Consider the following 27,502-nt stretch of genomic DNA (forward strand, 5'->3'; position numbering starts at 1 on the left):
GGGTAGGGACCGTCTCTATATGTTGCCGACTTGTACTTCCCAAGTGCTTAGTACAGTGCTCTGCACACAGTAAGCACTCAATAAATACGATTGAATGAATATGCCGAGCACTAAGCGCTGGGGTAAGTACAAGATAATCAGGTCCCACTTGGGATTCACAATCTAAGTAAGTGGGAGATGAGATACTGATTCTCCATTTTGAAGATGAGGTCCTGAGGCCCAGAGAAGTTAAGTGATTTGCCTGAGAACCAACAGCAGTTAAGTGGCCGAGCCCAAATGAGAACAGTTCCTCTTATTCCCATGCCCGAGCTCTTTTCACAAGGCCACACTGCTTCCCACTATGTGTAGTTTGGAGACTGTAGAAGCAAATGTTGTGTGATATAGTTATTTCAGTTGCTCAAGAGATTGGTCCAGGGAAAGGCTACCCTAGATACAGCCTTCATTATACCCGAGTGTTTGTTTGTGGGGACTGGTTAAGAAAAAACTAGCAGCAAAGTCAACGCTCAAATATTTGGGTTCATCTAACAATCGGTCATATTTATTGAGTACTTACTGTGTTTAGAGTACTGTACTAAGCACCTGGGAGAGAACAGTATAACAGAGTTGGTAGAGGACTTAGCTGGGGAAGGCATCGTGGAGGAGATGTGATTTTAATAAGACTTTGAATGTGGAAAGAGTGGCGGTCCGTCTGAAATAAAGGGTGAGGGAATTCCAGGCCAGAGGAAGAACAAGGGTGAGGGGCCGGGAGAGAGACAGAAGAGATGGAGGTACAGTGAGCAGGTTGGCGTAAGAGAAGCGAAATGAGAGTTCTGGGTTGTAGCAGGGGAATACAGTCTTTTATCTAAACTCATCTTTCGTACAAATGGAAGGGGTTCGATTGATTTGTTTCCACCCTGTTATGACGATCTGTTGTCTTCAGAGCAAGAAATTTTCAAGTAATCAGGACTATAGGTCTGTGCCCTTGAACATTTTCATCTTGAAAGCCCATCTGCTCAAGACTTTGCTGCCCCTTTGAAGTATCCTGCTCCAAGGGACTGTGAGATTGGGAGAGGGAACCGTTGACCTCTCTGGTGTCTGGCCAGGCTGACGTTTGAGTTGGTGGAGATGGATAAGCAGTGAAACGGTTGGAGAAACACCACCGACGGGATTTCCGAGGAGACCGATGTCTCCACAGACTGCTGGAGACGTTGAAGTTCAATACGGGGGAAGTAACATGGTCTGGTGGTTAGAGTACAGGCCTGGGCATCAGGAGGCACTGGGTTCTAATCCCAGCTCTGCCACTTGTTCCTCTGGGCCTCAGTTCCCTCATTTGTAAAATGAGGCTGAAGACTGGGACAGGGACATTAGGACATTACCCTAGTGCTTAGAACACACAGTAAGCGCTTAAACAAATGCCGTCATTATTATAATTATTATCACCAGTGTTCTCATTATAGCACTAGATCCCCACAAATATATAAGGAAGGGAAGCAACTCTCATGAGCTTACGGGTCTTCTATCACTTGTCTCAAATACTCCTGCTCTCAACACTTTTATTCAGAGGAAAAGGAAATTCCATTATTCTTTTATTAGCTCTCTTAGTGGAGCTTAGCTATTTGCAACTCATTTGGCCTTCCTGTTCATATCCTCTGTGGCATTATATCAAAGTAGCCTCAAATGATTTTGGCTTCACTTGTGAGGGTTGCTACACTCCTTTACAAATTAGTCATCAGGCCAGGAGGAATTGAATGTAAATGCTATATATATTTCCTTTTGATCTCTGTTTTAGGACCTTTCATAAATTATTCTAAGTAGCTGGATGGCCCGATGAGTGATTTTTGGGAGCTTCCAAGATTTATCCTCCTGGCCTTCTTTTGTGTGTTGCGTGTGTGTATGGTGAAGAGAGAGGGGAATGTAAAATCGTTCCCTATCCCAGTCCTCCCCATCTGAGCCCTCTTGTTGTTTTAAGCGGCTTCTAAGCGTTAGCAGCTCGTCTTCTGTTTGTGGAGGCTACAGGAAGGAAGCAATCAATCAATCGATCAATAGTATTTATTGAGCGCTTACTGTGTGCAGAGCACTGTACTAAGCGCTTGGGAAGTACAAGTTGGGAAGCAGATTTCCACGGGCCAAGAGTCCCTGATCAGATGAATTGGTAGGATGGGTTCAGCTGTCTTTGGAGGCTGTGTGCAATTGATGGGCAAGTGGAGGGTTTAATAATTAATAATAATGTAAATACTACTACTAATAAAATTGTGGTATTTGTTAAGTGCTTACTAAGGGCCAGGCACTGTACTGTGCGCTGGAGTGGATACTAACAAATCAGGTTGAACACGGTCCCTGTCCCAAGAGGGGCTCACAGTCTCAATCCCCACTTTACAGATTAGGTCACTGAGGCTCAGAGAAGTGAAGTGACCTGCCCAAGGCCATACAGCAGACAAGGGGTGGGATTAGAACCCATGACCTTCTGGCTCTCAGGCCTGCGCTCTATCCACCACGCCCTGCTGCTTCCCCAGCCCAAGATCCCAACGTGTACTTCCCAAGCGCTTAGTACAGTGCTCTGCACACAGTAAGCGCTCAAAAAATATGATTGAATGAATAAATTTCGGCTCGACTAGCGGTCTAGTGGACAGTCTCCTGCTATTCAAGCCGGAAGCAATCCTTGCGGAATCCGTCGGGCTGAATCCTGCCGGGTGTCCGCTGTCCGGAGCACGGCCCTGGGAATCAGGGCTCTGCGATTCTAGTCCCGGTTCTGCCCGTTAAGATGGAATATGTATTTTGCCCTGCTCTGAGCCCACCTCACCCTCCTCACCCTCCTGTTCGCTGGTTACTCTCCGTGCCCCGGTGGAAACCCAGTGGGGGGATGTAGTTGCCAGCTCTAGGATCCTCCTCCCTGCTTCTCGGCCTTCCAGCTTCAACAGCGACTCTCAACTCCTTCTCATATTGAAAGGCTCCATCAACTCCGTCGTCAGTACGGGCCCACAGGTACTTTTTCGCTGGTCTAGAGGGTGGACCCCAGGCCTGGGATTCAGAAGGACCTGGGTTCTAATCCCGGCTCCGCCAGTTGTCTGCCGTGTGACATTGGACGAGTCGCTTCGCTTCTCTGGTCCTCAGTTGCCTCATCTATAAAATGGCAATTAAGACTGTAAGCCCCATGGGGGAACAGGGACTGTGTCCAACCTGGCTAGCTTGTGTCTACCCCAGGGGGAAACTGAGCCTTGGACACAAAGCCAGCTGTCCAAGGTGACCAGGCAGCCTTATTCTCGAGCCTCACTTCTGCTTTGTGGGCTGGTAATTAGCGTCTCGGCTGTAGACTTTTGGTTAAAGTGATTAAGCCACTGGGGTTATCTTGGTTGCTAAGTGCTTGAAAGAGAATTTTCCTCTCCGGAGGATGTTCACCATGGATCTAAGGTGAGTGTCGGGAGATGATTGGTGTGTGGAAAATCACATTTCCTTCTTCACCGGGAAGCCGTTTGCCATTTCCTTTCCTTCTGGTTCCCTTGAGGGTGTCACCAGGGGAGAGGTCTCATTCATTCATTCATTCAATTGTATTTATTGAGCGCTTACTGTGTGCAGAGCACTGTACTAAGCGCTTGGGAAGTACAAGTTGGCAACATATAGAGACGGTCCCTACCCAGCAGCGGGCTCACAGTCTAGAAGGGGGAGACAGACAACAAAACAAGACATATTAACAAAATAAAATAAATAGAGTAAATATGCATAAATAAATAAATAGAGTAATAAGTTCGTACAAACATATATACAGGTGCTGTGGGGAGGGGAAGTCTCCTTTGATTCTTTTTTTCTTTTCTATGGTTTTGGTTAAGCACTAACTATGTGCCAGGCACTGTGCTAAGCGCTGGGGTAGATACAAGTTAATCCGATTGGACACAGTCCCTGTCCCACGTGGGGCTCACAGTCTTAACCCCCATTTGACGGATGAGGGAACTGAGGCACAGAGAAGCGAAATGACTTGACCAAGGTCACAGAGCAGGCGAGTGGCGGAACCGGGATTAGAACCCAGGTCCTTCTGAGTTTCAGGCCCTTGCTCTATCCACTGAGCCATGCTGCTTCTCTTTCCAAGTCGTTCCCTGATATCCACCACAATCTCCCCTACTTGGTTTCTCAGAGCATTTCATTACTTGCCGAGATTTTTCTTAGTGCAGCGTACTCCGCATCCTGTATATCCACCACCGCATTACAAATACAGCTCATTGCACCCTAGGTAGACTAAGCCTCCTCTCCCCGTGATTAATGATGATAATTCTTAGCACTGTGTCATTTAAGGAGCTTTCCGAGTAAATAGTTCGTAAAGCAATATGGCAATTTTCAGCCAAGGAGATCCGCCACTTTCGAAACAAAAAATAACCGTGGCGGTGTCACAGTCAATAGTTCAATTAACCAGGCCACCAGCAAAGTGACTCTGGTATCCAAATGGCAAAATTGCTAATTAGAGCAACGATTACCTGCTTGTTCGTCCCCCCTTTCAACGGGAGCCAAAAGCCCGAGTTGGATTTGATTCTAAAACTGATGTACTGATACACACACACAGTGTAAATAGGCTTCTCCTCTAGGATTTACGGTCCCATCGACTTTTTCCTTGAAGGGACTCAGCGGTTGACTTATTTTATTGTACTCTCCCAAGCGCCTAGCACAGTGCTCTAAACATAGTAAGCACTCAATAAATGCCATTGATTAGTGCTTCCAACCCACTTTGAAGATGGGCATGTGATGTAGTCTGTGGGATGGTGCTTCTGATGAACCTTCCCACACGTTTAGTGCAGTGTACTGCGCGGGTCACCTCTAACTGCGGTCTAATAATTCTGTTGTATTCTACTGAGCACTTAGTACAGTGCTCTGCACCTAGAAAGCTCTCAATAAATACCACTGATTGATTGATTGATTGATCGAATGAGCACCTACTTGTGCAGAGCACAGGACAAAACATGTTTTGTTTTGTTGTCTGTCTCCCCCTTCTAGACTGTGAGCCCGTTGTTGAACACGGACCTCTCTATATGTTGCCAACTTGTACTTCCCAGGTGCTTATTACAGTGCTCTGCACACAGTAAGCGCTCAATAAATACGATTGAATGAGTGAATGAATGACAAAGCGTAGATTCACTGACATTAGTTAAAAGTGAATGCAGTGTTCGATACCTTCCTGGGTTTTGAATCTCTAGGGATTTTCTTCTCCTTCACCTGCCGCGTCTATTTATTAAGCAAAACCAACAGGGCAGGGTTGAGTAATCTCAGTAAACTCGTGCTCCATTCGTAAAAGGATCATCATTATTATTATTTTTACTTAACCTTTCTGTGCTTCATTGTCTCTAACTGCAAAATGGGTATTCAATACCTGTTTTCCCTTCTCAGATCAGCGCTTAGAACAGTGCTTTGCACATAGTAAGCGCTTAACAAATGCCATCATTATTATTATAAAAGGCCCTTTCTCCTACACCATGAATCGTTGTTGCCATTTTGTTTCTCATTAACTAGACACCTCTGGTGTGCCAGGGACATGGAAAGAGCCAAAGTGCGGAAATTCGCAAACTCCTTTTGGTTTCGAAGGTCATTTTGGAGGAAAGCATTCCAAGGAATGGGCTGCTTCCTCTCTCCTGTTGCACTTTCTGTTCCCCTTGACATTTCCGTGGCACTGACCCCAAATTTGGTGGGCCTAACAGCCATGGGGGCTGGGGAGTCAGCCACCCTAGGGAGCGTGGAAGAGCCTTTTCCAAAGATGGAATGCCGTTGGACACACCAGGAAGACCATTGCAGGGGCCTGGACGTCCCAAGGACCTGGACTCTAATCCCTGCTCTGCCACTTCTCTGCTGTGTGACCTCGGTCAAGTCACTTCACGTCCCCTGCACCTCAGTTACCTCGTCTGTAAAATGGGGATTAAGACTGCGAGCCCCATGTGGGACAGGGACTGTGTCCAACTCGATGATCTTGTATTCATTCAATCGTGTTTATTGAGCGCTTACCGTGTGCCCAGCACTGTACTAAGCACTTGGGAAGTACAAGTTGGCAACATATAGAGAGACGGTCCCTACCCAACAGTGGGCTCACAGTCTAGAACGGGGAGACAGACAACAAAACAAAACATGGAGACAGGTGTCAAGTCATCTGAACAAATAGAATTAAATCTAAATGCATATCATTAACAAAATAAATAGACTAGTAAATACGTACAAGTAAAATAGAGTGATAAATCTGTACAAACATATATACAGGTGCTGTGAGGAGGGGAAGGAGGTAGGGTGGGGGGGATGGGGAGGAGGAGAAAAAGGGGGCTCAGTCTGGGAAGGCCTCCTGGAGGAGGTGAACTCTCAGTAGGGCTACCCTCAGCCGTCAGTATGGCGCCTGGCACACAGCGAGCGCTTAACAAATGCCATTAAAAAAGATAAAATGAAATAACAGCTGCCGTAGCCAAACATGGCACGGTCCCATCCTAAATCAGACACCGCCTCGCGCGGACCCACTTTGCTGAGCTAATTTCAAAGCCCGTTGTTCATCTCTCCTAGCAACTCCTTAGTCTTGGCCTTGCCCTCCTTTAGCCAACCGCGTGATTTTCACAGGTCGGGTTTGGGTCCCTCGGGCCACTGGGACCCTCGGTGATGGGGGGCTGCTCCGTTTGGAGCTTTGTGTGCCCGCCGCAGGTTTGGGAACGTCCACTTGCGAGCGGCTCGTTGTGGGTAACGCTCTGTCGTCTTTCCCCTCTGATTGATGGTTCTGGTTCCGCGCCATCTGGCTCCTGATAGGCTGCATTAATCATATCCCGAACTAAGGAAGTGGAGGCCCGGCTGTTGAATATGTATCCCTACATAATGTAACATTAGTTATTCATCCAGCTCATAAAACCGGACTATAATGTATGCGTGTTCTTTATGTAGAAATTCATCAATATTAATACGTGGCCCATTATCGCCTGGATTTCTTAGGCTCACCTCCCACCATTACGTTTTGTTTAGAAGGATTGAAGAATTAAGGCAAGGGAGAGCAGGGCATATCCGCCCATGTGGGCAGCGATAAATCTGCACATCTACATAAGTATACTTCATCTCATCTTGGTCACAGAGATGTCCGAATTATAAGTACGTAATCATCACCTTGTCTATTTCATCCCAGAGTTTCTGTGGGACCGACAGTTAAAATAAGAAGGCAAAGAGATGAACTCGTTCTCGGGCATATTGGCAGTAAATTTAGGTCAGTGGTTTCTACTGCATCGAGGGTGGGTCCGTTTCCACGCTCTCCGGGTGTTTCTTCTCCTCCCTTCCCCCTTTACGCTCTGCGAAAATTCCTCTGGGGATTCAGGCAGAGGCCACAGAGCAACCGAAATGGGTCGCAAAACTGAGTCCTTTTCAAACTGAGGACAACCACTTAAAGGTAGATAGAACAGTCGGCCGTGTCGCATTTTAATTCCAAGTCGTTAGGGACGGGGGCGTGTTATTAATAACCTCCAGTGCCTGGTAGGGGGAAGCCTAGAAGGAATGAGCCTTCTACCGGAAAGCTACCTGGCAGAAAATTGCAAAACCGAATTTCTGGAGGTAGCAAATTAAAACAGCAACTTCATGAAGCAGGTTTTAATTTTCTTAATTGCTTGTTCCAGTTCTCGCAGTATATTCCTGCAGAGTACCTACCTCCTCTTCTCTGCGCAGCTAATGTAAACTACGTCGCATCACAGATTGCGTTATTAGAAGAATGAGGAGAATGGAAATGAACGGTGTGTGCTGCAGAAGTCGAAGCATCATGTACTGATCGTCGGGCGATTTAGTACCCCGTAGACATACCAGAAAGGAAGGTGGACGCTTAAAGTATTCCGATTCAGTCGTTGGGTCTGAAGTGTTAAAGTGAGGTGAAATTAGACATATCTACACAAAGAAGAGTAGCGGTAAAATTGGGGGGAAAATGTGCATGTGTAAGACTGCCCATCTCGAACATAATGGTGATGTAGACTATGAGCCCACTGTTGGGTAGGGACTGTCTCTATATGTTGCCAATTTGTACTTCCCAAGCGCTTAGTACAGTGCTCTGCACATAGTAAGCGCTCAATAAATACGATTGATGATGATGATGTATGTTATTTCCAAAAGGAAACGCGGTAAGGATTCCACACAGGAATTTACGTCCTCAATCGCTGTGCACTCCCTGTGGGACAAAGAATGTGTCCAACCCGATTATCTTGTATCTTCCCCAGCGCTTAGAACAGTGCCTGCCACATAATAACGATAATAATAATGATGGCATTTATTAAGTGCTGACTATGTGCAAAGCACTGTTCTAAGCGCTGGGGAGGTTACAAGGTGATCAGGTTGTCCCATGTGGGGCTCACAGACTTAATCCCCATTTTGCAGATGAGGTAACCGAGGCACAGAGAAGTGAAGTGACTTGCCCAAAGCCACCCAGCTGACAATTGGCAGAGCCGGGATTTGAACCCATGACTTCTGACTCCAAAGCCCGGGCTCTTTCCACTGAGCCACGCTGCTTCTCATGTGAAATGTGAGCTATTGAGCTGTGAGACGTATAGAATCCAAGGAATCATTCCTGGATTTGGGGCAGGGGGAGGGAGATGGGGGACACAACCCTTTACCACGGACTGTCAGAAGACAAAACGGGAATTTATGTCAGGTGTGTGTGCTTTGAGAGCAAAGGAACAAACCACGACACTTAAATACCTAATGGGGAGAAACTTTATTATCAACTACTTAGAATTATTCATTTCATGGGTAAAGCAAACTGGCCATAATTATTCCATTTTGAATGCAAGCTGTTATTGCTGAGGAAGCTATTTTTCTTTAATAGTAGTTGACACACCAGGGTATTACTCCACTTATGAGTTATTTCAGTTGAATGCACGTTGAACCAAGCTTTCATTGCCCCCCGGCAGAATTATCTTAGATTGAAAGAGGTCTGCTGTTCTTAATTTGTTTTTCTTTTCCATAACTTGGTTTAGTTTTGAAAAAAGTAGCTAAGCATGAAAAAATTCCAGAAACAATGAAGGGAATAAACCTCATTGTCCACGTACGGGCTGTTTATCTTGTGGGAGCCGCTCCGTTCTTATACCCTCAGAGACTGGTTCTGAGAAAACATCACCAAAAAAATGCAAATCGGGCTCTTTTCCAAAGAGGGATTTCATTAGAAGCCTCTATTCATTGTGGAAAAATCAAAATGTTGCTAAGTTCCACACTTTTCGGGAGCCAGAGGAAGGACTTCCCGACTTTTGGTTGTTTTGATAGTTCATTCAGTCACTCAGCGCAGAGCACTGTACTAAGTGCTTTGATAATTCCCGCGGGTGAGGGTGAGACGAAGCATGGAACAGATGAGGTTTGGGGTGCTCTGGGTTTTGTAGTTTCAGCTTTTCATTCATTCAGTCGGCAGTGAGGCTCAGTGGAAAGAGCCCGGGCTTGGGAGCCTGAGGTCATGAGTTCAAATCCCACTCCACCAACTGTCAGCTGCGTGACTTTGTGCAAGTCACTTAAGTGCCTCAGTGACCTCATCTGGAAAATGGGGATTAAGACTGTGAGCCCCACATGGGACAACCTGATCACCTTGTGTCCTCCCCAGCACTTAGAACAGTGCTTGACGCATAGTAAGTGCCAAGCAAATGCCATTATTATTATTATCATTACTGAGTGCAGACTGTGAGCAGAGCACTATACTAAATGCTCTGAGGAGAATACAGTTCAGTAGAGTTAGAAACATAATTCCCCGCCCACAAAGGGTAGACATTCTAGTGAGGAGGTTACTGTACTTCCCAAGCGCTTAGTACAGTGCTGTGCACACAGTAAGCGCTCAATAAATACGATTGAATGAAATGATTGAATTTCCACCCGAAAGGAGCTTATCTCCAGGTCCTTCGTGGACCTTTCGGGCAGTCAATCAATCAGTGGTATTAATTGAACACTTAATGTGTGTGGAGCGCTGTACTAAGCACTTAGGAGTGTGGCTTAGTGGCAAGAGAGCATGGGTTCTAATCCCGGCTCCGCCACTTGTCTGCTGTGTGCCCTTGGGCAAGTCACTTAACTTCTTTGAGCCTCAGTTACCTCATCTGTAAAATGGGGGTTAAGACTGTGAGCCCCATGTGGGATAACCTGATTAGCTCGTATCTACCCCAGCGCTTAGAACAGTGCTTGGCACATAGTAAGAGCTTAACAAATACCATAATAATAATTATTATTATTACAGTGCAACAGAGTTGATAGGTACTTTCTCCGCCTGCAGTGAGCTTACAGTCTAGTAGGGGAGACTGACGTTAATGTAAATAAATAATGCTCTTGATGAAACTATTATTGACTGATTGGTGGATCCCTGCTTTGAGGGGCTGCCCAAGGCACTGCTGAGGTGATGTCGGGACAACCTGATCACCTTGCAACCTCCCCAGCACTTAGAACAGTGCTTTGCACATAGTAAGTGCTTAATAAATGCCATCCAAAAAAAATTAAAAAAGAAAGGGAGAAAGCCGGGGCGACGCGAGAGGTAGGGGAAGCTGAAGGCCCTACTGAGAGCTCACCTCCTCCAGGAGGCCTTCCCAGACTGAGCCCCTTCCTTCCTCTCCCCCTCATCCCCCCTCCATCCCCCCCATCTTACCTCCTTCCCTTCCCCACAGCACCTGTATATATGTATATATTTTTGTACATATTTATTACTCTATTTATTTATTTATTTTACTTGTACATATCTATTCATTTTATTTTGTCAGTATGTTTGGTTTTGTTCTCTGTCTCCCCCTTCTAGTCTGTGAGCCCACTGTTGGGTAGGGACTGTCTCTATATGTTGCCAACGTGTACTTCCCAAGCGCTTAGTCCAGTGCTCTGCACACAGTAAGCGCTCAATAAATCCGATTGATTGATTGATTGATTGAAGGAAAAGGAAGGGGCGCTTAGTCTGGGAAGGCCTCTTGGAGGAGGTGAGCCTTCAGTAGGGCTTTGAAGGGGGATCAGAACCCAGATCTGACTGCCAAGCCCACGGGAGTCTTTCCACTCGTTCCCTAGATTTGAGAAGTGACCACACTCCACTTTTCCACATCTGGGCAGTCCGTCTCGGAACGGGACCGCATGTGAGCGACTTCATCATCATCATCAATCGTATTTATTGAGCGCTTACTATGTGCAGAGCACTGTACTAAGCGCTTGGGAAGTGCAAATTGGCAACATATAGAGACAGTCCCTACCCAACAGTGGGCTCACAGTCTAAAAGGGGGAGACAGAGAACAAAACCAAACATACTAATAAAATAAATAGAATAGATGTGTACAAATAAATTGAGTAAAAAAAAAACGATGACTTCATCATCGTGAAGGACTTTCATTCGAAGGAACTGCTCCCCTCACCCAAACCGTTTGCAGGGGGCGTGAATAACGAAGGCATCGAGTGTGAAATCATGGATCCCGATCATACGGTCCTGGGATTTACGCGGAGACTTGAGAGCAGGCTGGAACGCCGAACTTAGCCCAAGCCTCCGTTTGGCACCGAGTCCCCGCCCAGCTGCACAAAGAGAGAAGCAGCTTGGTAGCCTGGTATGGTGATTGTGGGCAGCATTTATCTTCGCCTGCCAGCATATTTAGGATCTCCACATGTCCCCTCGGCAGGTTACGCTATTTTGTTTCGATCGATTGGTTTTTAACGGTATTTGGCAAGCGCTCACAATATGTCAAGCCCCGTTCTGAGCACTGGGGCAGATACGAGTCAGTCATTCAATTTGTCCTGACGATTTTGACACCTGTCTACATGTTTATGTTGCCAAATTGTACTTCCCAAGCGCTTAGTACAGTGCTCTGCACACAGTAAGCACTTAATAAATATGATTGATGATGATGATGATGTTTTGTTATGTTGCCTGTCTCCCCCTTCTAGACTGGGAGCCCGTTGTTGGGTAGGAGCCGTCTCTATATGTTGCCGACTTGGACTTCCCAAGCGCTTAGTACAGTGCTCTGCACACAGTAAGCGCTCAATAAATACCATTGAATGAATGAATGAATATCAGACACAGGCCCTATCCCACATAGGGTTTACAGTCTAAGCATTGCCTTCATTCATTCAGTTGTATTTAATAAGCACTTACCATTTGCAGAGCCTTCCCTTTTTTTTTTTGATGGCATTTGTTAAGCGCTTACTATGTGCAAAGCACTGTTCTAAGTGCTGGGGTGGATACAAGGTGATCAAGTTGTCCCACATGGGGCTCACAGTCTTAATCCCCATTTTACAGATGAGGTAACTGAGGCTCAGAGAAGTGAAGTGACTTGCCCAAGGTCACACAGCGGACATGTGGCAGAGCCGGGATTCGAACCCATGACCTCTGACTCCGAAGCCCGGGCTCTTTCCACTGAGCCATGCTGCTTTTTGCAGTTGAAGAAACTGAGACACAGAAAAATTGTCAGTAATTTTGTTTTTTATTTGTTAAGCGTTTATTATGTGCCAGGCACTATACTAAGCACTGGGGTGCTAGCTCTCTTCCTCCCTTCAAGGCCCTACTGAGAGCTCACCTCCTCCAGGAGGCCTTCCCAAACTGAGCCCCTTCCTTCCTCTCCCCCTCATCCCCCTCTCCATCCCCCCATCTTACCTCCTTCCCTTCCCCACAGCACCTGTATATATGTATATATGTTTGTACATATTTATTACTCTATTTATTTTACTTGTACATATCTATTCTATTTATTTTATTTTGTTAGTATGTTTGGTTTTGTTCTCTGTCTCCCCCTTTTAGACTGTGAGCCCACTGTTGGGTAGGGACTGTCTCTATATGTTGCCAACTTGGACTTCCCAAGAGCTTAGTACAGTGCTCTGCACACAGTAAGCACTCAATAAATACGATTGATTGATTGACTGATTGATTGGGGTGGATACAAGCACGTATTGGACATAGTCCCTGTCCCACATGGGGCTCACAGTCTTAATCCCCATTTTACAGATGAGGTAACTGAGGCCCAGAGAAGTGAAGTGACTTGCCTGAGGTCCCACAGCAGACAAATTCATTCATTCATTCATTCAGTCGTATTTATTGAGCGCTTACTGTGTGCAGAGCACTGTACTAAACATTTGGGAAGTACAAGTTGGCAACACCTAGAGACGGACGGCCCCTACCCAACAGCGGGCTCACAGTCTAGAAGCAGGGAGACAGAAATCAAAATAAATAAACAGGCGTCAGTATAAATAAATAGAATACGTACACATCAAAACAAGTAAACAGGCATCAGAATAAATAAATAGAATTATAGAATTAATAGAAATAGAAATAAATAGAATTATAGATATGTACATATATGCACAAGACTGAGTAAACTGAGCCCCCTCTTTCCTCTCCCCCTCCTCTCCCTCCCCATCCCCCCGCCTTACCTCCTTCCCCTCATTATTATTACTTCTCTGTGCCTCAGTTACCTCATCTATAAAATGGGGATTAAGGCGAGTCCCACGTGGGACAACCTGATTACCTTGTATCTGCCCCAACGCTGAGACCAGTGCTTGGCGCAAAGTAAGCGCTTAACAAAAACCATAATTATTATTATTACTTTTCTGTGCCTCAGTTACCTCATCTGTAAAATGGGGATTAAGACTGTGAGCCCCCCATGGGACAACCTGATCACCTTGTAACCTCCCCAGCGCTTAGACCAGTGCTTTGCATATAGTAAGCACTTAATAAATGCCAGTATTATTATTATTATTACATTGTGGAGCGATGGAGCATGAAGCAGCTTGGCTCAGTGGAAAGAGCCCGGGCTTTGGAGTCAGAGGTCATGGGTTCGAATCCCAGCTCCGCCACATCTGCTGTGTGACCTGGGGTAAGTCACTTAACTTCTCTGAGCCTCAGTTACCTCGTCTGTAAAATGGGGATTAAGACTGTGAGCCCCCCATGGGACAACCTGATCACCTTGTAACCTCCCCAGTGCTTAGAACAGTGCTTTGCACATAGTAAGCACTTAACAAATGCCATTATTATTATTATTGTTATTATTATTATTATAACATGGAGGGAGAAGCTGAAATAATAAGGGTAGGAGTGGGAGATCATAGATTGAAAGTTCCTCCAGGGCAGGTACTGTGTCTACCCATTCACGCTCAATTAATACTCTTGATTAATTGATTGATTGGGACAGAGATTTGAAGATGGGTGGAACAGTGCGATGAATTTCGTTATTTATAATCTGTTCCAGTTGTGAGGCTTAGCATGGGGATGGCGTCGTTCTTTCCCGGCTCTGCCACTTGTCTGCTGTGTGTCTTGGGCAAGTCACTTTACTTCTCTGTGCCTCAGTTACCTCACCTATAAAAAGGGATTAAGAAGGTGAGTCCTACATGGAACAAGGACTGCGTCCAACCTGATTACCTTGTATCTACCCCAGTGCTTAGAACAGTGCTTGGCACATAGTAAGCGCTTACCAAATGCCATCATCATTTATTATTATTAGCAGCTAATGTCTCTGAGCTAAAGACCAGAGAGGCTCAGCGTGTTGCCCACAGTCACACAGCTTTTCAGAGGGACCATTGGAAGTCCAAGAGCCAGCTAGAAACAAATTTAATAATAATAATGGTATTTGTTAAGTGCTATGTGCTAGGCACTATACTAAACGCTGGAATGGATTCAAGATAAATGGCGAATACAAGATTTAAAGAGCATCAGAAGACAAAATTGGAATATCTTCTCTCTTTCAGGGGCTGTTTGCTACTGATCCCCCTTAGGACATTTACCTCCAGGTTTTCTTAATGTTCTGGAGGAAATGATCTTAAAAAACAGCTTTGCTAGGGTGAATATGCAGATTCTTCTTCGGGGCCTCTTCCATCTGAAGCAGTCTTCTTCCTTCTGGCAGTTTGCATGTTAACTATCCCATCCAGATTTTCCTTTACAAAGGAAGCAACTAGGAAGAAGGTGATTTTTTTTTAAGCAGCATGGCCTAGTGGAAAGTGCTCAGGACCTGGGTTCTAATCCTGCTCCACCATGTGCCTGCCGTGTGACCTTGGGTAAGTCACTTCTCTCTGCCTCTGTTCCCTCATCTGCAAAATGTGGAGTCAGTACCCGTTCTCCTTCCTACTTAGACTGTGAGCCCCATGTGGAACCTGATTATGTTGTAAATACCCCAGCATTTAGTACAGTGCTCGGCAAATAGTAAGCACTTAAACACCACTATTATTATCATTATTATTATTATTAAAACGGAGCTTCTCAAACAGGAGGGCAAACCTCCTTTTTTGTGCACTTGAGATAACTTGGAAGAAACTATAAAGTTCTTTACTGCATCATTCATGTTTTTCCCATCCTTGTTTTCTTTGTGCATTTCAGTGAAATTGTGTTATCGACACTGCAGGAAACTGGAATGCTCAATTAACCCCTGGGTCAGACATCCATCTTAATACACTCCTCTCCCATTTCACCTCATTTGTAAAAGGGCAGTCCATTCTTCACTTAATTCTTGGCTCCCTTTTAAGGGATGCTCAAAGTTAATCTCAGTAAGAGACGTCAAATTAGGCTTGTGATCTGGGGTATTAATAAAGACTGAAAACCTCCGTGAAAGGGCGGCTGGAATCGAATGTGAAGGTTCTTATTTAACAAAGAGCAAGAGAAAACAGATGGTGGATGAAATTTTACCACTCTTTTTCTCTTTCTTTATATTAATATCTATCTCTCCGTCTAGACCGTAAGCTCGTTGTGGGCAGAGAACCTGTCTACCAACTCGGTTGCATTGTGCTAAGCGCTTAGTACAGTGCTCTGCACACAGTAAGTGCTCAATAAATATGATTGAATGAATGAATAATAATAGCTATTATTATTATTCTGGTACTTGTTAAACGCTTAATGTATGCCAAGCATTGTTCTAAACACTGTCGTATGCCAAGCATTGTGCTAAAAACTGTCATAGATAATGAGGTGGGGCACAATCCCTGTCACACAGGAGGATGTCAGTCTAATAATAATAATAATGATGGCATTTATTAAGCGCTTACTATGTGCAAAGCACTGTTCTAAACACTGAAGGATTAACAAGGTGATCAGGTTGTCCCACGGGGTGGGGGGTGGGGGGGGCTCACAGTCTTAATCCCCATTTTACAGATGAGGGAACAGAGGCCCAGAGAAGTGAAGTGACTTGCCCAAAGTCACACAACTGACAAGTGGCGGAGCCGGGATTTGAACCCATGACCCCTGACTCCAAAGCCCGGGCTCTTTCCACTACTTGTACATATCTATTCTATCTATTTTATTTTGTTAATATGTTTTGTTTTGTTCTCTGTCTCCCCCTTCTAGACTGTGAGCCCACTGTTGGGTAGGGACCGTCTCTATGTTGCCAACTCGTACTTCCCAAGCGCTTAGTACAGTGCTCTGCACACAGTAAGCACTCAGTAAATGCGATTGATTGATTGATAGAGATGGTCCCTACCCAACAACAGGCTCACACAAAGCCTGGGCTCTTTCCACTGAGCCACGCTGCTTCCCCATCTTGACTTAAAGGCCTCTCCCACCGCATTTGACTAATTACAGAAGTCCCTTTCAACTCCTCTCTCATTCATTCATTCATTCATTCAATCATATTTATTGAGCACTTACGGTGTGCAGAGCACTGTACTAAGCGCTTGGGAAGTACAAGTTGGCAACATACAGAGACAGTCCCTACCCAACAGTGAGCTCACAGTCTAAAAGGGGGAGACAGAGAACAAAACCAAACATACTAACAAAATAAAATAAATAGAAAAGATATGTACAGGTAAAATAAATAAATAGAGTAATAAATATGTGCAAACATATATACATATATACAGGCGATGAGGCGATGAGGTTGTCCCACGGGGGGCTCACAGTCTTCACCCCCATTTTACAGATGAGGTAACTGAGGCATAGAGAATAATAATAATGATGGCATTTATTAAGCACTTACTATGTGCAAAGCACTGTTCTAAGCGCTGGGGAGGTTACAAGGTGATGAGGTTGTCCCATAGGGGGGCTCACAGTCTACATCCCCATTTTACAGATGAGGTAACTGAGGCCCAGAGAAGTGAAGTGACTTGCCCAAAGTCACACAGCTGACAAGTGGCGGAGCGGGGATTTGAACGCATGACCTCTGACTCCAAAGCCCAGGCTCTTTCCACTGAGCCACGCTGCTTCTCTACACAGTGCTTTGCACTCAATAAGCACTCAATATAGGCCACAGTGAAGTCTTCAAGAAACTTTCCGGGGTCTTTCGGATGAGTCAACCCCTATTCTAGTAGACTCCTTACCCTGAGACTTGATAAGACGGAGCATTCTGGGGGGCTCTGAATTCCCCGTGTTTTCAGGTAATTGCTGCGGTGCCCAGTTTCGAGCAAGCAGCACGATTCCCAGGTTGTCTCCTCAAGTTCACCCTGACAGGATTCTCCAATTCCACCCCAGGCTTTCTGGCTGATTTTTTTTCAGCAGGCGAAAATCAAAGTAATGAAAACAGCCCCACCGCCCGTCAAATGTCACGTTAATGTGAGAGTACACATCGTTTCCACAGGTATTTCCCATCAATCAGAGGATCATCACGCCCCCACCCTAAAACGCCTGTGGTTAACGCCACAGAAGTCCAACTTTTGACATGCCCCTTTGATTTCAGGCAACCAAATCAATCATTCAGTCAGGCGTGTTTATTGCGCACTTACTGTGTGCAAAGCACTATACTAAGAGCTTGGGAGTGTGCAAAATAACAGAGTTGGTAGAAACAGTCCCTGCCTCAGTGAACTTACAGCCTTAGACGATTAATCCAGGAGAAGCAGCGTGGCTCCGTGGAAAGGGCCCGGGCTTTGGAGTCAGAGGTCATGGGTTCAAATCCCAGCTCCGCCAATTGTCAGCTGTGTGACTTTGGCCCTTCAGTTCTCTGGGCCTCAGTTCCCTCATCTGTAAAATGGGGATGAAGACCCTGAGCCCTCCGTGGGACAAGCTGATCACCTTGTAACCTCCCCAGCGCTTGGAACAGTGCTTTCCACGTAGTAAGTGCTTAATAAATGCCATCGTCATTATTATTGTTAATCAGATGTGTTTATTGAGAGCCTGCTGCGGACTGAGGCCGGTACCATTCATTCAGTCATATTTCATTCATTCATTCATATTTATTGAGCGCTTACTGTGTGCAGAGCACTGTACTAAGCGCTTGGAAAGTACAAGTTGGCAGCATATAGAGATGGTCCCTACCCAACAGCAGGCTCACAGTCTAGAAATAATGAGGGCATTTATTAAGTGCTTACGATATTTATTGAGTGCTTACTTTGTGCAAAACACTGTCCTAAGCGCTTGGGAGAGTACAGTACAAGGTACTTAGGAGAGGGCGATGTTTGCAGGAAACACAATCCTTGTCCTCTAGGAACTTCTAGTCTCGTGGCCTAGTGGAAAGACCACAATCCTGGGAGTCAAAGGAACTGGGTTCTAAATAGTCAACTCTTCCTTCCGTGTGACCTTGGGGAAGTCACTTCACTTCTCGGGGCTCTAGTGTCCTCATCTGTAAAATGGGGGTTAAATTCTTGTTCTCCCTCCCCCGTTAGACTGTGAGTCCTGTGTGGAATAGGGATTTTATCTATTTTATAGTATTTGGCGAAAGTGCTTAAGAAATATCATAGGTATTATTGGTAGTGGAACTTAAGAGAACTGAAAGAAAGCATGGGCTGGGTTCATCTGGAAAACGGATTCATATTCAGCTTCCGATTAGGTACCTACTATGTGCAAAGCACTGTACTAAGCACTGGGAAAAAATTGTATGGGTGAGTGAAAATACCCAAAAGGGGCCTTAAATTCCGGGTCAGTGACTAAAAACGTAAATAATTATACCTTCTTTTTTTTGACCAGCCAGTCATATGTCCTGGAGTATCTGCCCTCCAGGGAATTAAAATGACCTTGTTCTAGTCTGGTGTATGTTTAAAAAAAATAGGATTTATGGTCTGCCTCAACCTGAAAACTGGAGAGAGTATTGATTTCTTGCTCCCTTTACTCTTGTACCAGATTTATAGTGGACACAAAATCCGTGGAGATCTCAGAAGCCCAAAATGTCTGAAGTAAAATGCATTGAGTAACAGGCGGTCACCATACCTGTCAGCTTCTGGAAGACAAATGTTCTTCTGATCCATCTCTTGGTTTAGTCATACGTGACTTATATTAGAAAGAAAGGGAAAAGAATCCTCTATTATTAATGTCTTTGTAGAACTCTTTTTAATGATAACAATATTAGTAATAATAATTGAGACAGTTGTTAAGCACTTTATTATGGGACAAGCACTGAAATAGGCACTGGGGAAGATAAACATAGAAAACAAAGGTCACTGGTTAGTAACCCACATCTACTGGTCTGTTTTCTCATTTTCCCTCCCAATCTTCATTCACTGAGGCACTTTAAGTGAATGCAGTTTATGTCTCAGTTTACCTGACTGTGCCATCATATTCTGTACTTACAAAATGTCTGTGTTTTGATTATGCTTCATAGTTTTGGAAGATTTTCTTTGGCACGGAAGAAATGAAAACAGGATGGTAAAGATCACCAATTGGACAGTGAATACAGAGTTAAAATCATGCCAGTGTTCTTTTCATGATGATCTGCACTTGTGTGATGACATCCTAGTCATCAAATGTGACTTAAAAAAAAGAGGAATACAAGGGCAGCAGTCATTTTTCTGATAGGGAGATAGCAACAATCCTCTGGGTATTTGTGGGGTGTCTGGAGGTTTCTTGTCTCACTGTAGAAGCGGAGTTCTGTTGTGACCTAGTCGGTGTGTGTCTGTGTGTATGTGTGTGTCCACCAGAGGAATGTTGTTTAAAGAACGTTCTATCTCTGTGACCTAGCTGTGGAGTGATGCCGTGTTAAGCGACTTGGACCTGGCGAAAAAATATTGGAAGCCTCTTTTATTTCCATTGCTTTCCTTCTCCGCTATTGGACTTATGGACGGGGGTCAAAAAAGCACATTTTTGTGGCAGGCTGGCCTATTTTCCATCTGCATAAAGAGGCTTCTCTTCCCTGGACAACCGCACTCTATTCAGCGTAGCAGATGCCCTCTCCTTATCTCCCAGCCCAAGCCGAGGCCAGCATCTGGAGAATCTTAAGACCCAGCGCATCAAATTACCCCCTTCCCAACTGTTGCTCGGTGCAGTTCATTTTGTCCCGTCAGCCCCGTGACAGGACGTCAGAGCGTTTCTTTCCGTTGCCTTCAGTTTCCAGCATCTGCAGGGATCCGATACGCCAGCCCCGCTTCTCACAGGGGGAAAACGTCCAACCATCATATGATTAAGGCCTGACGCCAGACAACTGTAAGCCCCGATGACTTCTCCACGGCTGCGTCCAGACCGTTTGTTAGAAATATGTTTTTCCTCTCCTTCTTCACGCGTGGCTGTTGGTTTCGTCAGCCTTCTGGTTTCCCCTGTGACTGTCCATCTGTCTTCCACAATACTTCTTTACCGTGGGAGCAAAGCAACCTCATGCGAAGCATGCCTGGCAGTGTTTCTAGGAGAGAAATGTCGGCCTAGAAGGAAGGGAAAATTTCCTCCTTTGGTGTGTAGTCTGCTTCACAGATTTATTTGTTAGGATCAGTCAATCAGTCATATATATTGAGCGCTTACTGTGTGCAGAACTAAGTGCTTGGGAGGGTACAATATAAAAGAGTTGGTAGACATACTTCCTGCTCACAACGAGCTTACAGTCTGTGGGGGAGATTAATATAAAGAAATGATGGATGTAGGCATAAGTGCTGTGGGGCTGAGGGAAGGGTGAAAAAAGGGTGGAAATCCAAGCGCAAAGGGATGTAGAAAGGAGTAGGAGAAAGGGAAATAGGAACATGGTTGGGGAAAGTTTCTTGAAGGAGATGTGCATTTAATAAAGCTAAGAAAGACGAATTTTAAGGAGGATGAATATCTTGAGCCAGTACCGCCTCAGATATGAAGTATTAGTCTGGAAATTAGAGCCCGCAGTGGTATAAAATTATTCCGATATGAGTGTTTAAAAATGCGGTTGCCTGACTCGGGTTTTTCCATTTAAAAAAAATGTAATTGAGAAAGTATATGAAGGTTCGAACACACAGTGTGTGTGTGTGTGGCGCTTGTGTGTATCTGCAGTTGTAGCCTTGGAGGATTTTAATTTTTTCCTTGAAAAAAAAAGTCCTTCCAAATGTCGAGGACCAATTTTGGCAACTGACTTCAAAAAATAAATTCTATTTGAAGTTGACAGATGTTTGCCCAGTAGGTAGTTGTGCCTCCCTCTATCTTGGTGTGTTTTCATCTTTCAACCTTGGGCCCTAGGGGTGAAAGAAAAAAAAGGAGGTTTGTAATGGCAAAAGAGCAGTTTCTGTTTAGTCATGTCAAAATCAGTGCCTTAAGAAAGGCAGAAATGTGGGCTCGCCTCAGAGAGGAAGCCTGGTGTCTATCAATTCATCCAAGGAGGCAAAGGGGTCAAGTGTGAAAGTCTGCTCCTTCTAAAGATAATTCCCCACCACTATTTTTACTGGGGAAGTAATAACAATAATAATTGAGGTATTTGTGTAGCATTTCATATGTGCCAGGCACTGTGCTAAAATCTGGGGGAGATTTTCTGCGAGAGAATGCGGTCAGAAACAGTCCCTAGCCCAAAAAGGATTTAGAGGCTAGGGAGGACAAGTCTTTAGTCCCTGTTTTACAGATGAGGAAACTGAGGCCCAGGAAAGAATTTTGAAATGTCAGTGATTTGTGAAAGTCCGATAATGTGGGCTTAGTTAGCCTTAACTGGCTATGCACTAAATTGCTCACACCTTCAGCCCTTTGATATTCACCCCAGCCCTCCCCTCCCTTCAAAAAACAGGGAAGGCACATTTTTCCTCATCATAAGGACTTTCGGGTTGATTAAAGAATTCCCTCTCCGAGTTGTGTAGGCAGCCGAAATTGCTGCTCGGATTGGGGTTTGTGTGTCTGTCTCTTTCTCTTTCGATGGAGGAGATGGACTGTTAGCAGCAATATGGAAATGCCCAGTGAACTGTGACTACTCCATATTTCTGTGGATGAGAAACGCCTTCTTTGTGGAGGTTGGTCATTTTGGCTTGCGGGGGCATTAGGAAATCCAAGTGCTCATAGGGTGGTCCTGCTAACAAAAAATACAGTTATTTGGGACCCTGTATTTTAAAACGTCATGCGTCTAAAAATGTTTGGAGAGAAAGGCAATCCAAAAAGTCATTGTTGTGAAAAACTAATGGAAAATCTCCCCCCACCCCCGTACATTACTTACTTTATGTGCCTGGAGTAATTAAGCAGACATAATATAGGACACAAAGGAATTTATTAAGGCTTAATAATCTGAGTTTCACATTTAAAACCTCAAAGGACTCACAATTATTGTCATTTTATATTAAAAGCCACATTGAGAGAGAAAGCCTATAGCTGGTACAAAGAAAAGCTTTAACTAGGAAGTATAAAATGCCATTTTCATTAATTGAGTGCATGAATGCAAGTGTCTGCCACGTCTAGCATGAGGCTTTTAATAAGTCTTGTGAGCGCTGCTTGCATGAATTAATTTATGATGATGTTTTCCTGAAGGAGTGTTAATTGCAGGAATTGGTGGGGGGTGAGGTTTTTTTTTTCCTGTTTCGTACTCTAAATGATTCTAATTTACTAGACAACTCCAGGTCTTAACAGTCACGCTCTGGATTTGTTTCATTAGAATCCACACAGGTAATGAGGGTTGGGTTTTTTTTTATTATTATTATTGGATCCTGAAGACATTCTAGGGATTAAGAAACCCTAGGGTTGGGTTTACAGCCTCCTAGCTAAAGCCTCCGAGGTGAGGATGAGGGGGAAAAGAGTGCCGGTTTAAACCGGGTCGGAAGTTACTAACCAGCGACAGAAGAAAAGTAGAAAAATTCAATCTGGTCGAATACATCCTATTTGCACCATCCTCTCTTGAAACACAGGCCTGCTGGCCAGTACCAGGAGAAGCAGCGTGACTCAGTGGAAAGAGCTCGGGCTTTGGAGTCAGAGGTCATGGGTTCAAATCCCAGCTCCACCAGTTGTCAGCTGTGTGACTTTGAGCAAGTCACTTCACTTCTCTGGGCCTCAGTTATCTCATCTATGAAAGGGGGATGAAGACCGTGAGCCCCCCAGGGGACAACCTGATCACCTTGCAACCTCCCCAGCGCTTAGAACAGTGCTTTGCACATAGTAAGCGCTTAATAAATGCCATCATTATTATTATTATGTGGGACAGGGATTTTGTCCAGCCTGATTAGTTTATATCTACCCAGGTCAGTGCTTTGCACATAGTAAGCGCTTAATAAATGCCATCATTATTATTATTATGTGGGACAGGGATTTTGTCCAGCCTGATTAGTTTATATCTACCCACGTAGTCGGCCCTTAATATATACCATTAAAAAAAACCAAACCCACAAATATCAGTTAAGGAGCAGCGACTGGTCAGAAACTCCTGATGGGTTTCGATGTCCAGTGTACGCCTTCTCCATGGTCCAATACAGAGAGGAAGGGAAAGTCATTCTGCAAGGGGACCCTAAGGCCGGCTCTCTCTGGTAATTACCTCCTCCAGAGAATTGATTTTAAAAAGCTTCAAAAAAGCGCTCAGGCAACAGCTGCTAAAAATAAAACTTGTCCCACTTTAGCTTTCTGTCTCGCTTGCTGTTACATTCCCTCTTAATCCTCAACAGCCTCCGATGATCTAGCAGCCGGTTACTGAAGAGCCCGTGATCAATCTGATCGATTGTTTCTGAGGAGCCCAGGATGGCGGCTGCCCAGGACCCTAGAGAATCCCTCTGAGCACCAAGCGCTTAGTACACTGCTTTGCACACAATAAGCACTCAATTAATACAATCAAATTGAATGAATGCCAGCGAAACTTGTAAAGCAGAGGAGTAGCAGGCTCTGAGTGGAAAGATAAGGGCCTGGGAATCAGAGGACCTGGGTTCTAATCCCAGCTCCACCATGTGTCTGCTGTGTGACCTTGGACAAGTCACAACTTCTCTGTGTCTCAGTCTCCTTGTCTGTAAAATGGAGATTAAGGCTGTTGGACATGGTCTGTGTCCAACCTGACGGTCCTCTATCTATCCCAGTGCTTAGTACAGTTCCTGGCCCATAGTAAGCCCTTAATAAATACCAATTAAAACAAAAACAAAAGAAATTCCTGGATTTGTGACCCTAATGAGAAGAAATTGGGTTTAGGGTGGTGGAGGATTCTTGAAACAAAATCATTTGCTGGATTCCCCTTATGGGCATTAATAATAACAATGGTACTTGTTAAGAGAAGCAGCGTGGCTCAGTGGAAAGAGCCCGGGATTTGGAGCCAGAGGTCAATGGTTCGAATCCCGGCTCCACCATTTGTCAGCTGTGTGACTTGGGGCAAGTCACTTCACTTCTCTGTGCCTCAGTTACCTCATCTGTAAAATGGGGATTAAGACTGTGAGCCCCCAGTGGGACAACTTGATCACCTTGTAACCTACCCAGTGCACATAGTAAGTGCATAATAAATGCCATCATTGTTATTATTATTATTAAATGCTTACTGTGTGCCAAGCACTGTTCTAAGTGTAAGGTTAGCAACAAGGCAACATTACTGCAGGGCTTGACAAAGATGATGAGCCCCTTATTCTTCTTATTATTATTGGAGCCCGGGACAACAGTCTGGCTCAGTAACCCAAAAAGTGGCAGAGCTAGAAATATCGAGCTCCTCGCTCCTTCTATGTTTCTTCATGCCGCCTCTTGTGTTCCAGTGTGAGTCAGGTCCCACCGAGTGACTAGGAAATGTAATGTGATTATAAAATATTTGCACGAAGCTGAGATGCAGTATGCACTCTGAGTAAATTCCTTATGGTTTTCTGATGTAATTTCCCAGCTAATGGGAAAATCCTGGGTGTGCTGTTGAGCGTCACAGTTTCTCTCTCTCTCTCTCTCCTACCTCTGAACCCCAGGCAAGGAAAGGAGACCCTGCTTAATTGCTACCATGTGCAGCTCTATCCCTTATTTCTTTTTCACGTTACAGGACACAATTTTTTTTTTTACGGTATTTGTTAAGTGCTCTCTAAGTGTCAAACACTGAGAAGCAGCGTGGCTCAGTGGAAGGACCACGGGTTTTGGAGTCAGAGGTCACGGGTTTAAATCCCGGCTCCGCCACTTGTCAGCTGGGTGACTTTGGGCAAGTCACTTCACTTCTCTGGTCCTCAATTCCCTAATCTGTAAAATGGGGATGAAGACTGTGAGCCCCGTGGGGGACAACCTGATCACCTTGTAACCTCCCCAGCACTTAGAACAGTGCTTTGCACACAGTAAGTGCTTAATAAATATGTATATATGTTTGTATGTATTTATTACTCTATTTTATTTGTACATATTTATTCTATTTATTTTATTGTGTTAATATGTTTTGTTTTGTTCTCCGTCTCCCCCTTCTAGACTGTGAGCCCACTGTTGGGTAGGGACCATCTCTATATGTTGCCAACTTGTACTTCCCAAGTGCTTAGTACAGTGCTCTGCACACAGTAAGCTCTCAATAAACACGATTGAATGAATGAATAATAAATGCCATTATTATTATTATTAATAAGCGCTGTCCCAAGGACTGGGGTAGGAATGAATTGGTTAGATCGGACGCAGTCCCTGTCTGGCATGGGGCTCACAATCTAAGTAGGAAGGAGAACAGGTTTTACAGTTGAGGGGACTGAGGCCCAGAGAAGTTAGGTGACTTGCCCAAAGTTATATGGCAAGCATTTGGCAGAGCTGAGATTAGAACCCAGGTCCTTCTGATTCCCAGGCTTGTGATCGATTCACTAGGCCAGGCTGCTTCTCCAACTTGACCTTGACTCTTTCCCAGACTCAGCTCTTTATTTCTCTTATCCCCCCTCCCTTCTGCACAATTACGAACTTGTCCATTTACCCCTTATTTACCCTGATGCTCACCCCAGCCCCACAGCACTTAAGTAAACATTTTTTCTACTCTACTATTCCCTCTACCCCTAATTTATTTTAATGTCATTCTCCCCCTGTAGATTGTAAATTCCTTGTGGACAGGGACCCTGTCTACCAATTCCGTTGTATTTTGCCAAGGAGTCCGTGCAGTGTTCTGCTTGCAGTAAGTGCTCAATAAATACCACTGATGGATTGAAAATGTGAAAAAAAGCCCACGCCACAGTCTGAAATGCAAAATCCTTTCCAGGGCCGTGCTGAATGAATGGGTTTGATTGCCACACAAGAAAATTTCCTGGCGTTCATTTATTCATTTGTCCTGCAGCCTGCGCTTTCTAGCATTCTGTATCTTGGCTTGGAGAATAATTGATAGCGCTCCAGACATCTTACGGATTGATTCCAAACCCGTCGGGTTTTTAATATTTTTCAGCAGGCAGCAGAATTCCAACCCCGGTGCCTCCAATTATGGGGGGATTGTGAGATTAATTTAATGAGTTTAGATACTTGTCAAGCCACTGCCAATATAATCTTCTTAGTCAGGACACAGCAGCTGACTTGGCCATTAGAAGGAAAATGATTATTTTTTTCCATGCGTGGAACAGGCTGGTGTGTCTCTCTCCTTCTCCTCCCCTTATTCCTCCATCTCCCCATTCCAGGATCTGGAATAATGTCTATCTGCTGGCGTAGTTGTGCTGAAAATAGAAAGTGATGGGAAGATAGCCATCCGCGTAACAGAGAATCTGTAACTTTCACATATGAGTAGGAGCCGGCAAATCCTTTGATGGCAACAACTTTTGCCAGAATGTTCCCATATCTTCTTCCTGTGCTTGTTTTTGCCTTGTCTAACATGAAGTGCAGACTTCTCGAGAAGCAGCTCAAAGTGTCAAGAGCACGGGCCTGAAAGTCAGGCTCGGGTTCCAATCACTTGTCTGCTGCGTGACCTTGGACAAGTCATTTCACTTCTCTGGGCCTCACTTACCTCATCTGTAAAATGGGGATTAAGACAGTGAGCCCCACGTGGGACAACCTGATTACCTTGTATCTGCCTCAGTGCTTAGAACAGTGCTTGGCATGTAGTAAGCACTTAACAAAAACCACCATTATTATTTTTACTATTTAGAGCAACTTTAGAGCTCCTGAAATACTGGCCGCTAACCAAGTTTGGTCAACATTTCAGCAAAAAAGTTGGAGGGTTTGTTACAGTGAGAGCATTTCACATGAACTTCCGTCAGCCCGGGAGCAAACTGTGACAACGGTGAACCAAAAGAAAGGATGCATCTTAGAGCCCTTTCATGTTTCCTGAAAACAAACAAACAAACAGAAATCACAAGGGTGAGAATCCGCGGGATTGGCTGTTTTTAATTGTAGATGCTTTTCTTAGAAAATCTACCGCTTAACCAAAAGGTCTCTGGACACATGTAAATTTGCAGTTTTTATTGTAGGACACGATAAGGGAAAGTAAATAACAGAATATTACGGGATAATGTTGGGCAAGGAACATATCTGCTAATTCTGTTGTATTCTCCCAAGCACTGAACTAAGCACTTGCGAGAGTAAGAGTCGTTAGAGTCGGTGTCCCTGCCCACAGTGAGCTTGTAGTCTGGAGGGGTAGACCCCCATCCCATTCCCCCTCTCTTCTTTCATCTCCCCCTAGACTGTAAGTTCATTGTGGGCAGGGAATGTATCTGTTAT

General features: G+C 44.8%; 1 protein-coding gene across 1 annotated transcript in view; it reads left to right on the forward strand.

Moving 5' to 3' along the window:
* Positions 1-27,502, forward strand: part of CDKAL1 (CDK5 regulatory subunit associated protein 1 like 1) — a 340,204-nt gene that overhangs the window by 278,748 nt on the left and 33,954 nt on the right. The window lies entirely within an intron of this gene.

This window comes from Tachyglossus aculeatus, chromosome X2 (assembly GCF_015852505.1).
Source record: "Tachyglossus aculeatus isolate mTacAcu1 chromosome X2, mTacAcu1.pri, whole genome shotgun sequence".
Taxonomy (NCBI): domain Eukaryota; kingdom Metazoa; phylum Chordata; class Mammalia; order Monotremata; family Tachyglossidae; genus Tachyglossus; species Tachyglossus aculeatus.